Source organism: Stigmatopora nigra, unplaced genomic scaffold (genome assembly GCF_051989575.1).
Source record: "Stigmatopora nigra isolate UIUO_SnigA unplaced genomic scaffold, RoL_Snig_1.1 HiC_scaffold_117, whole genome shotgun sequence".
NCBI lineage: Eukaryota > Metazoa > Chordata > Actinopteri > Syngnathiformes > Syngnathidae > Stigmatopora > Stigmatopora nigra.
The window spans coordinates 27,501-40,681 of NW_027551674.1; positions in this window are offsets into that span (position 1 = coordinate 27,501).

Genomic DNA, 13,181 nt, shown 5'->3' on the forward strand with positions numbered 1-13,181 from the left:
GGTTCTTCCGTAGAAGAGTTTTATATGTACATGCTCCAGGACTTTTGCACGTACACTCACGACTTTTTGCCACTGGCCCGGTTCTTCCAACTTTTGTGGAAGATTTTTGGATGTCCATACCACCAGGCATATGTCATGGACATCCACGAATTCTCTCTAGTGTGGATCTCTGGAGCTCTGGAGCTTCGGTCCTCCGGCCCTCTGGATCTTTTGCCTGGTTCTTCCGTAGAAGAGTTTTCTATGTTCTGGCTCCAGGTCTTTGCCAAGAACACTCACGACGGTCTCCGGCGCCTGGTTCTTCCGTAGAAGAGTTTTATATGTACATGCTCCAGGACTTTTGCACGTACACTCACGACTTTCTGCCACTGGCCCGGTTCTTCCAACTTTTGTGGAAGATTTTTGGATGTCCATACCACCAGGCATATGTCATGGACATCCACGAATTCTCTCTGGTGTGGATCTCTGGAGCTCTGGAGCTTCGGTCCTCCGGCCCTCTGGATCTTTTGCCTGGTTCTTCCGTAGAAGAGTTTTCTATGTTCTGGCTCCAGGTCTTTGCAAGAACACTCACGACGGTCTCCGGCGCCTGGTTCTTCCGTAGAAGAGTTTTATATGTACATGCTCCAGGACTTTTGCACGTACACTCACGACTTTTTGCCACTGGCCCGGTTCTTCCAACTTTTGTGGAAGATTTTTGGATGTCCATACCACCAGGCATATGTCATGGACATCCACGAATTCTCTCTGGTGTGGATCTCTGGAGCTCTGGAGCTTCGGTCCTCCGGCCCTCTGGATCTTTTGCCTGGTTCTTCCGTAGAAGAGTTTTCTATGTTCTGGCTCCAGGTCTTGCCAAGAACACTCACGACGGTCTCCGGCGCCTGGTTCTTCCGTAGAAGAGTTTTATATGTACATGCTCCAGGACTTTTGCACGTACACTCACGACTTTTTGCCACTGGCCCGGTTCTTCCAACTTTTGTGGAAGATTTTTGGATGTCCATACCACCAGGCATATGTCATGGACATCCACGAATTCTCTCTGGTGTGGATCTCTGGAGCTCTGGAGCTTCGGTCCTCCGGCCCTCTGGATCTTTTGCCTGGTTCTTCCGTAGAAGAGTTTTCTATGTTCTGGCTCCAGGTCTTTGCCAAGAACACTCACGACGGTCTGCCTCGCCTGGTTCTTCCAACTTCCGTGGAAGATTTTTGGATGTCCATACCACCAGGCATAAGTCATGGACACCCTGAGTCTCGTTCATGTGTGGATCTCTGGAGCTCTGGAGCTTCGGTCCTCCGGCCCTCTGGATCTTTTGCCTGGTTCTTCCTTAGAAGAGTTTTATATGTTCTGGCTCCAGGACTTTGCCAAGAACACTCACGACGGTCTGCCCTCGCCTGGTTCTTCCAACTTCCGTGGAAGATTTTTGGATGTCCATACCACCAGGCATAAGTCATGGACACCCACGAATTCTCTCTAGTGTGGATCTCTGGAGCTCTGGAGCTTCGGTCCTCCGGCCCTCTGGATCTTTTGCCTGGTTCTTCCGTAGAAGAGTTTTCTATGTTCTGGCTCCAGGACTTTGCCAAGAACACTCACGACGGTCTGCCCTCGCCTGGTTCTTCCAACTTCCGTGGAAGATTTTTGGATGTCCATACCACCAGGCATAAGTCATGGACACCCTGAGTCTCGTTCGTGTGTGGATCTCTGGAGCTCTGGAGCTCCCGGACACTCCTGGATCTATGGAGCTCCGGTCCTCCGGCCCTCTGGATCTCTGGAGCTCTGGAGCTCTGGAGGTCAGGCCCAAACCTCCAGGATTTTGGAAGGGCCTTTTTCATATTGCCAAGCCGAGTGTGACACCTTTTTCGGCCTGTTTCAGTCCCTCAGGACGGTCTCTCTGGTTCTTTTCACTCCCGAAAATTTTTCTAAGTCCAGCCACACTTAGAAAAAATTCGCTTCAATTCGGGAGAACCAGGGGGACAAGGGGCATTGCAAAAAGTACTGTGCCCGAATGTGAGCTCCTTCCGTCGGCCTACTGGGGAGAGAGGGGTCGGTCTTAGGCCTGGAGCTCACATTCAAAATTTTCCTCTCCCTATAATCTTGCCGAAGGCTTTTTGCAGACCACCCGGAAATTGCGGGAGTAGGCAAATCATATCCTAGGGGTATTGGTAGACCCAAATCACATGCCTTGGTAGACCCAAATGAGAAGCCCTGGTAGACCTAAAAAATCGAAAAAACGACTATGTCCGACAGGACTTAGTCGTTTTTTCAGAAATTTTCTGAAAAAACGACTAAGTCCTGTCGGACATAGTCATTTTTTCACACTTTTTCGGACTTAGAAAATTTTTTGGACTTAGAAAATTTTTGAGAAGCTCAAAAAAACGACTAAGTCCCGTTGGACATAGTCATTTTTTCAGACTTTTTCTCAAAAAAATGACAGAGTCCTGTCGGACATAGTCATTTTTTCACACTTTTTCCAAAAAAATGACAGAGTCCGTTTTTTTGGACTTAGAATTTTTTTTGGACTTAGAAAATTTTTGAGAACCAGGGCTTTTCACCGGGACTTTTGCCAGTTTGTATCCGAAGGCAGCGCTCCTTCGGACACTTTTCCTGTGACACACCGCTGTTGGACATAGTCATTTTTTCAGACATTTTTGAGAACCAGGATTTTCACCGGACATTGTCCCATTTCTATCCGAAGATAGTGCATGGTCGGACACTTTTCCTCTCAGCCCCCGCTGAAAGACATAGTCATTTTTCCAAGATTTTTGGACTTAGAATTTTTTTTGGACTTAGAAAATTTTTGAGAACCAGAGCTTTTCACCGGGACATCTGCCCGTTTGTGTCCGAAGGCAGCGCTCCTTCGGACACTTTTCCTGTGACACACCGCTGTTGGACATAGTCATTTTTTCAGACATTTTTGAGAACCAGGATTTTCACCGGACATTGTCCCATTTGTATCCGAAGGCAGCGCTCCTTCGGATACTTTTTCTCTCAGCCCCCGCTGAAAGACATAGTCGTTTTTTCCAAGATTTTTGGACTTAGAATTTTTTTTGGACTTAGAAAATTTTTTGGACTTAGAAATTTTTGAGAACCAGAGCTTTTCACCGGGACATCTGCCCGTTTGTGTCCGAAGGCAGCGCTCCTTCGGACACTTTTCCTGTGACACACCGCTGTTGGACATAGTCATTTTTTCAGACATTTTTGAGAACCAGGATTTTCACCGGGACATTGTCCCATTTGTATCCGAAGGCAGCGCTCCTTCGGATACTTTTTCTCTCAGCCCCCGCTGAAAGACATAGTCGTTTTTTCCAAGATTTTTGGACTTAGAATTTTTTTTGGACTTAGAATTTTTTTCGGACTTAGAAAATTTTTGAGAACCAGAGCTTTTCACCGGGACATCTGCCCGTTTGTGTCCGAAGGCAGCGCTCCTTCGGACACTTTTCCTTTGAACCACCGCTGTTGGACATAGTCATTTTTTCAGACATTTTTGAGAACCAGGATTTTCACCGGGACATCTGCCCGTTTGTATCCGAAGGCAAGCGCTCCTTCGGATACTTTTTCTCTCAGCCCCGCTGAAAGACATAGTCGTTTTTTCCAAGATTTTTGGACTTAGAATTTTTTTTGGACTTAGAAAATTTTTTGGACTTAGAAAATTTTTGAGAACCAGAGCTTTTCACCGGGACATCTGCCCGTTTGTGTCCGAAGGCAGCGCTCCTTCGGACACTTTTCCTTTGACACACCGCTGTTGGACATAGTCATTTTTTTGCCATTTTTTTGAGAACCAGGATTTTCACCGGGACATTGTCCCATTTCTATCCGAAGATAGTGCATGGTCGGACACTTTTCCTCTCAGCCCCCGCTGAAAGACATAGTCATTTTTCCAAGATTTTTGGACTTAGAATTTTTTTTGGACTTAGAAAATTTTTGAGAACCAGAGCTTTTCACCGGGACATCTGCCCGTTTGTGTCCGAAGGCAGCGCTCCTTCGGACACTTTTCCTTTGACACACCGCTGTTGGACATAGTCATTTTTTTGCCATTTTTGAGAACCAGGATTTTCACCGGGACATCTGCCCGTTTGTATCCGAAGGCAGCGCTCCTTCGGATACTTTTTCTCTCAGCCCCCGCTGAAAGACATAGTCGTTTTTTCCAAGATTTTTGGACTTAGAATTTTTTTTGGACTTAGAAAAAATTTTCGGACTTAGAAAATTTTTGAGAACCAGAGCTTTTCACCGGGACATCTGCCCGTTTGTATCCGAAGACCTCGCTTCTTCGGACACTTTTCCATTGACACACCGCTGTTGGACATAGTCATTTTTTCAGACATTTTTCGAAGAACCAGGATTTTTCACCGGGACATTGTCCCGTTTGTATCCGAAGGCAGCGCTCCTTCGGATACTTTTTCTCTCAGCCCCCGCTGAAAGACATAGTCGTTTTTTCCAAGATTTTTGGACTTAGAATTTTTTTTGGACTTAGAAAAATTTTCGGACTTAGAAAATTTTTGAGAACCAGGAAATTGTCTGGCTCCCTGGAGCTCCGGCCCTCGTGGTTCTCTGGAGCTCCAGCTTTCCTGGTTCTCTGGAGCTCCAGCCCTCCTGGCTCTATGGAGCTCCGGTCCTCCGGCCCTCTGGATCTCTGGAGCTCCGGTAGTCCGGAGCTCCGGCCCTCTGGATCTCTGGATCTCTGGAGCTCCGGTACTCCGGAGCTCCGGCCCTCATGGATCTCTGGAGCTCCGGTACTCCGGAGCTCCGGCCCTCATGGATCTCTGGAGCTCTTGCCCTCCGGAGCTCCGGTCCTCTTGGATCTCTGGTTCTATGGAGCTCCGGTCCTCCGGCCCTCCGGAGCTCCGGTCCTCCGGCCCACTGGATCTCTGGAGCTCCGGCCTTCCAAAAAAATTCTAAGTCCAAAAGTTGGACTTAGAAAATTTTTGGACTTAGAAAATTTTCGGACTTAGAAAATTTTTGAGAACCAGGATTTTCACCGGGGACATTTGCCCGTTTGTATCCGAAGGCAGCGCTCCTTCGGACACTTTTTCTCTCAGCCCCCGCTGAAAGACATAGCCATTTTTTCGCCCATTTTTTTTCAAAGTTTTTCACTTTGAAAAATTCATTAAAATTCAACCGAACCACCTAGGACCGGGGCACTTCGTGAGAAGGATGCCCGAATGTGAACCTTTTGGATCCCATACCGCAGAGGACAGGCTCGGCCCGACGCCTGGAGCTCACATTCAAATTTTTCCTCTCCCTATATACTTGCCGAAGGCTTTTTGCAGACCACCGGAAATTGCAGGAGTGGGTGATTTATATGGGTCATGTCTTTCGATCCTTTTCTCCTTCCACGTACCGGTTCTATGGAGCTTCCCTGGAATATGGTTAAAATTGCAGCTCCGAGCTCCATATATTTTTCGAGTTATGGAGCTTTTTGTCGAAAAAGTTGAAAAATTTTCTAAGTCCAAAAAATTTTCTAAGTCCAAAAGTTGGACTTAGAAATTTTTTTGGACTTAGAAAATTTTTTGAGAACCAGGAAAGCTCCGGAGCTCCGGAGCTCCGGTCCTCTGGAGCTCCGGAGCTCCGGTTCTCTGGAGCTCCGGAGCTCCGGTCCTCTGGAGCTCCGGGGCTCTGGAGCTCCGGAGCTCCGGTCCCCTGGAGCTCCGGAGCTCCGGTTCTCTGGAGCTCCGGAGCTCCGGTTCTCTGGAGCTCCGGAGCTCCGGTCCTCTGGAGCTCCGGAGCTCCGGAGCTCCGGTCCTCTGGAGCTCCGGAGCTCCGGAGCTCCGGTTCTCTGGAGCTCCGGAGCTCCGGTTCTCTGGAGCTCCGGAGCTCCGGTCCTCTGGAGCTCCGGAGCTCCGGAGCTCCGGTTCTCTGGAGCTCCGGAGCTCCGGTTCTACTGGTTGTCCGGAGCTCCGGAGCTCCGGAGCTCCGGAGCTCTGGAGCTCCGGAGCTCCGGAGCTCTGGAGCTCCGGAGCTCCGAAACTCCGGTCCCCTGGAGCTCCGGTCCTCTGGAGCTCCGGTTGTCCGGAGCTCCGGAGCTCCGGAGCTCCGGTTCTCTGGGGCTCCGGAGCTCCGGAGCTCTGGAGCTCTGGAGCCCTGGAGCTCCGGTCCCCTGGAGCTCCGGAGCTCCGGAGCTCCGGTCCCCTGGAGCTCCGGAGCTCCGGTCCTCTGGAGCTCCGGAACTCCGGAGCTCCGGTCCCCCTGGAGCTCCGGAGCTCCGGTCCTCTGGAGCTCCGGAGCCCCGGAGCTCCGGTCCCCTGGAGCTCCGGAGCTCCGGAGCTCTGGAGCTCCGGAGCTCTGGAGCTCCGGAGCTCTGGAGCTCCGGAGCTCCGGTCCCCTGGAGCTCCGGAGCTCCGGAGCTCTGGAGCTCTGGAGCCCTGGCGCTCCGGAGCTCTGGAGCTCTGGAGCTCCGGAGCTCCGGTCCTCTGGAGCTCCGGAGCTCCGGAGCTCCGGTCCCCTGGAGCTCCGGTCCTCTGGAGCTCCGGAACTCCGGAGCTCCGGTCCCCTGGAGCTCCGGAGCTCCGGTCCTCTGGAGCTCCGGAGCTCCGGAGCTCTGGAGCTCCGGAGCTCCGGAGCTCCGGAGCTCCGGTCCCCTGGAGCTCCGGAGCTCCGGTTCTCTGGAGCTCCGGAGCTCCGGAGCTCCGGAGCTCTGGAGCTCTGGAGCCCTGGAGCTCCGGAGCTCCGGAGCTCCGGTCCCCTGGAGCTCCGGAGCTCCGGAGCTCTGGAGCTCCGGTCCCCTGGAGCTCTGGAGCTCCGGAGCTCCGGAGCTCTGGAGCTCCGGAGCTCTGGAGCTCCGGAGCTCCGGAGCTCCGGTCCCCTGGAGCTCCGGAGCTCCGGAGCTCCGGTCCCCTGGAGCTCTGGAGCTCCGGAGCTCCGGAGCTCCGGAGCTCCGGCCCCCTGGAGCTCCGGAGCTCCGGAGCTCCGGAGCTCCGGAGCTCCGGCCCTCCGGTTCTACTGGTTGTCCGGAGCTCCGGCCCCCCCCTGGATCTATGGAGCTCCAGCCCTCCAAAAAAAATTCAAAGTCCAACATTTGGACTTAGAAAATTTTCAGATTCCAATATTTTCCCCTCCCTATATACTTGCCGAAGGCTTTCTCCAGACCTCCGGCAAGTGCGGGAGTAGGCTAGCTCATATCCCATAGGTATTGGTAGACCCAAATGAACTGCCCTGGTAGACCTGAAAAATCGAAAAAATGACTATGTCCTTCGCGACTTAGTCTTTTTTTCGACTTTTTTCCAAAAAAATGACAGAGTCCTGTCGGACATAGTCATTTTTTCACACTTTTTCCAAAAAAATGACAGAGTCCTGTCGGACATAGTCATTTTTTCACACTTTTTCCAAAAAAATGACAGAGTCCTGTCGGACATAGTCATTTTTTCACACTTTTTCCAAAAAAATGACAGAGTCCTGTCGGACATAGTCATTTTTTCACACTTTTCGGACTTAGAATATTTTTCGACTTAGAATATTTTGACAACCAGGGAATCCTGGAGGTATCGGAGCTCCGGTCCTCCTGGAGGTATGGAGCTCGGTCCTCCTGGAGGTATGGAGCTCCGGTCCTCCTGGAGGTATGGAGCTCCGGTCCTCCTGGAGGTATGGAGCTCCGGTCCTTATGGATCTATGGAGCTCTGGTTCTCCTGGAGCTATGGAGCTCCAGCTTTTATGGAGCTTTTCACATTTCCTGGAGGTTTTTTTTCCTCCATGGAAGTCGAATTAAATACATTTTGGTGATTTCTGGAGCTTTTTTCTTCCATGGAAGTCGAATTAAATACACTTTTGCGTTTTATGGAGGTCCTATTTTATACATTTTGGTGATTTCTGGAGCTTTTTTCTTCCATGGAAGTCGAATTAAATACACTTTTGCGTTTTATGGAGGTCCTATTTTATACATTTTGAGCATTTCTGGAGGTTTTTTCTTCCATGGAAGTCGAATTAAATACACTTTTGCGTTTTATGGAGGTCCTATTTTATACATTTTGGTGATTCTGGAGCTTTTTTCTTCCATGGAAGTCGAATTAAATACACTTTTGCGTTTTATGGAGGTCCTATTTTATACATTTTGGTGATTCCTGGAGCTTTTTTCTTCCATGGAAGTCGAATTAAATACACTTTTAGGTTTTATGGAGGTCCTATTTTATACATTTTGAGCATTTCTGGAGGTTTTTTCTTCCATGGAAGTCGAATTAAATACACTTTTGCGTTTTATGGAGGTCCTATTTTATACATTTGGTGATTCCTGGAGCTTTTTTCTTCCATGGAAGTCGAATTAAATACACTTTTAGGTTTTATGGAGGTCCTATTTTATACATTTTGAGCATTTCTGGAGGTTTTTTCTTCCATGGAAGTCTATTTTTATACACTTTTACGTTTATGGAGGTCCTATTTTATACATTTTGAGCATTTCTGGAGGTCTATTCTTCCATGGAAGTCTATTTTTATACACTTTTACGTTTTATGGAGGTCCTATTTTATACATTTTGAGCATTTCTGGAGGTTTATTCTTCCATGGAAGTCTATTTTTATACACTTTTACGTTTTATGGAGGTCCTATTTTATACATTTTGAGCATTTCTGGAGGTTTATTTCTCCATGGAAGTCTATTTTTATACACTTTTACGTTTTATGGAGGTCCTATTTTATACATTTTGAGCATTTCTGGAGGTTTTTTCTTCCATGGAAGTCGAATTAAATACACTTTTAGGTTTATGGAGGTCCTATTTTATACATTTTGAGCATTTCTGGAGGTTTTTTCTTCTTGGAAGTCGAATTAAATACACTTTTAGGTTTTATGGAGGTCCTATTTTATACATTTTGAGCATTTCTGGAGGTTTTTTCTTCCATGGAAGTCTATTTTTATACACTTTTACGTTTTATGGAGGTCCTATTTTATACATTTTGAGCATTTCTGGAGGTCTATTCTTCCATGGAAGTCTATTTTTATACACTTTTACGTTTTATGGAGGTCCTATTTTATACATTTTGAGCATTTTCTGGAGGTCTATTCTTCCATGGAAGTCTATTTTTATACACTTTTACGTTTTATGGAGGTCCTATTTTATACATTTTGAGCATTTCTGGAGGTTTATTCTTCCATGGAAGTCTATTTTTATACACTTTTACGTTTTATGGAGGTCCTATTTTATACATTTTGAGCATTTCTGGAGGTTTATTTCTCCATGGAAGTCTATTTTTATACACTTTTACGTTTTATGGAGGTCCTATTTTATACATTTTGAGCATTTCTGGAGGTTTTTTCTTCCATGGAAGTCGAATTAAATACACTTTTAGGTTTTATGGAGGTCCTATTTATACATTTTGAGCATTTCTGGAGGTTTTTTCTTCCTTGGAAGTCGAATTAAATACACTTTTAGGTTTTATGGAGGTCCTATTTTATACATTTTGAGCATTTCTGGAGGTTTTTTCTTCCATGGAAGTCTATTTTTATACACTTTTACGTTTTATGGAGGTCCTATTTTATACATTTTGAGCATTTCTGGAGGTCTATTCTTCCATGGAAGTCTATTTTTATACACTTTTACGTTTTATGGAGGTCCTATTTTATACATTTTGAGCATTTCTGGAGGTCTATTCTTCCATGGAAGTCTATTTTTATACACTTTTACGTTTTATGGAGGTCCTATTTTATACATTTTGAGCATTTCTGGAGGTTTATTCTTCCATGGAAGTCTATTTTTTATACACTTTTACGTTTATGGAGGTCCTATTTTATACATTTTGAGCATTTCTGGAGGTTTATTTCTCCATGGAAGTCTATTTTTATACACTTTTACGTTTTATGGAGGTCCTATTTTATACATTTTGAGCATTTCTGGAGGTTTATTCTTCCATGGAAGTCTATTTTTATACACTTTTACGTTTTATGGAGGTCCTATTTTATACATTTTGAGCATTTCTGGAGGTTTATTTCTCCATGGAAGTCTATTTTATACACTTTTACGTTTTATGGAGGTCCTATTTTAAACATTTTGGTGATTTCTGGAGGTCTATTTTAATACATTTTAAGAATTTATGGAGGACCATTTTTATACACTTTACCCATTTATGGAGGTCTATTTTAATACATTTTCACCATTTATGGAGGTCTATTTTAATACAATTTCAGCATTTATGGAACTCTATTTTAATACACTTTAACCATTTCTGGAGGTTGAATTAAATACATTGTATGTGAATATGCATGTTTTGGGCCACTATTTTGAACAGAACCATCCTGGATCCTTATTTTTAAACAGAATAGTTAAATATACATTTACCCAGTCATATGAAACTATTTGTGTATAAAATAAACATACAGAACCGATTTAGCCTTTTATTAAGACAAAATATGTGATGTTAAAGTGTCCAATGTTGATGTCATTGATTTAGACATAACACAACTTCTGAACATCCCTGGATGATAATTTTTATACAGAATTGTCAATTATAGATCTCTTTTAATATTGGTTACCATCTTCATGTTAAAAAACAAACCAGAACCGAAATGGACCCGGTTCTAATACAGGCATTGTTTTTATCGCAAATTAGCATGTTTTTGAAACTAATTATGGTGGCAAATAGCCCCAGAACGAGCTATAATCTTTATTTTTTCACAGAATGAGCAAAATATATTCCTCTACACAATATTAAAAAATCAAGTTAATAGTATCAACCACAACCGACATGGACCGGTTCTAATACGACAACTTTGCAAAAATAGAGTACCAAAATAGAGGTCATTGATTATTGTATAACTAAGCCCCACAATATGTCTTAATGATTAAACTTTAAAGTATATTAGTAAATATGTCTATATCATCATTGAACACCATTCCTGGGTCAAAACACCAACCAGAACCGAAATGGACCGGTTCTAATAAAGACATTGTTTTTATCGCAATTTAGCATGTTTTTGACCTTTTTTATGATGGCAAATAGCCCCGGAACCATCTATAATATTGATTTTTTCACAGAATGAGCAAAATAGTTACATCTAGACAATATTAAAAAATCAAATTAATAGCATTAACCAGAACTGACCTGGACCGGTTCTAATACGACAACTTTGCAAAAAAAGAGTGCCCAGATAGAAGGTCATTGATTATGGTAAACTAAGCCCCAGAATATGTTGTAATAATAAAACTTTAAAGTTTATTAGAAAATCGATATATATCATCATTAGACACCATTCCTGGGTCAAAACACCAACCAGAACCGAAATGGACCGGTTCTAATAAAGACATTGTTTTTATCGCAATTTAGCATGTTTTTGACATTTATTATGATGGCAAATAGCCCCAGAACGAGCTATAATGTTTATTTTTTCACAGAATGAGCAAAATAGTTACATCTACACAATATTAAAAAATCAAATTAATAGCATTAACCAGAACCGACCTGGACCGGTTCTAATTCGACAACTTTGCAAAAAAAGAGTGCCCAGATAGAGGTCATTGATTATGGTATAACTAAGCCCCAGAATATGTTGTAATAATAAAACTTTAAAGTTTATTAGAAAATCGATATATATCATCATTAGACACCATTCCTGGGTCAAAACACCAACCAGAACCGAAATGGACCGGTTCTAATAAAGACATTGTTTTTATCGCAAATTAGCATGTTTTTGAACTTTATTATAGTGGCAATTCGCCCAGAACCATCTATAATGTTTATTTTTTCACAGAATGACCAAAAGAGTTACCTTTACACAATATAAAAAAATCAAATTAATAACATTAACCAGACCGACCTGGACCGGTTCTAATTCGACAACTTTGCAAAAATAGAGCACCAAATAAGAGGTCATTGATTATAGTATAACTAAGCCCCAGAACATGCCTTAATGATAAAACTTAAAGTATATTAGTAAATATGTCTATATCATCATTGAAGACCATTCCTGGGTCAAAACATTAACCAGAACCGAAATGGACCGGTTCTAATAAAGACATTGTTTTTATCGCAAATTAGCATGTTTTTGACCTTTATTATAGTGGCAATTCGCCCCAGAACCATCCTTAATCTTTATTTTTTCACACAATGACCAGAATAGTTACCTCTACACAATATAAAAAAATCAAATTAATAGCATTCTCCAGAACCGACCTGGACCGGTCTAATACGACAACTTTGCAAAAATAGAGCACCAAATAAGAGGTCATTGATTATAGTATAACTAAGCCCCAGAACATGCCTTAATGATAAACTTTAAAGTATATTAGGAAATATGTCTATATCATCATTGAAGACCATTCCTGGGTCAAAACACCAACCAGAACCGAAATGGACCGGTTCTAATAAAGACATTGTTTTTATCGCAAATTAGCATGTTTTTGATTTTTATTATAGTGGCAATTCGCCCCAGAACCATCTATAATGTTTATTTTTTCACAGAATGACCAAAATAGTTACATCTACACAATATAAAAAAATCAAATTAATAGCGATAACCAGAACCGACCTGGACCGGTTCTAATACGACAACTTTGCAAAAATAGAGTTCCAAAATAGAGGTCATTGATTATAGTATAACTAAGCTCCAGAACATGCCCTAATGATGAAACTTTAAAGTATATTAGTAAATAGGTCTATATCATCATTAGACACCATTTCTGGGTCAAATAACCAACCAGAACCGAAATGGACCGGTTATAATAAAGACATTGTTTTTATCGCAAATTAGCATGTTTTTGACCTTTATTATGTTGGCAAATAGCCCCAGAACCACTTTTAATCTTTATTTTTTCACAGAATGAGCAAAATAGTGTTATCTACACAATATACAAAATTCAAGTTAATAGCACTAACCAGAACCGACATGGACCGGTTCTAATACGACAACTTTGCAAAAATAGATCACCAAAATAGAGGTCATTGATTATGGTATAACTAAGCCCCAGAATATGTCTTAATGATAAAATTTTAAAGTCTATTTGTAAATATGTCTATATCATCATTGAACACCATTTCTGGGTCAAAACACCAACCAGAACCGAAATGGACCGGTTCTAATAAAGACATTGTTTTTATCGCAAATTAGCATGTTTTTGACCTTTATTATAGTGTCAAATAGCCCCAGAACCATCTATAATGTTTATTTTTGCACAGAATGACCAAAAGAGTTACCTTTACACAATATAAAAAAAATCAAATTAATAGCATTAACCAGAACCGACCTGGACCGGTTCTAATACGACAACTTTGCAAAAAT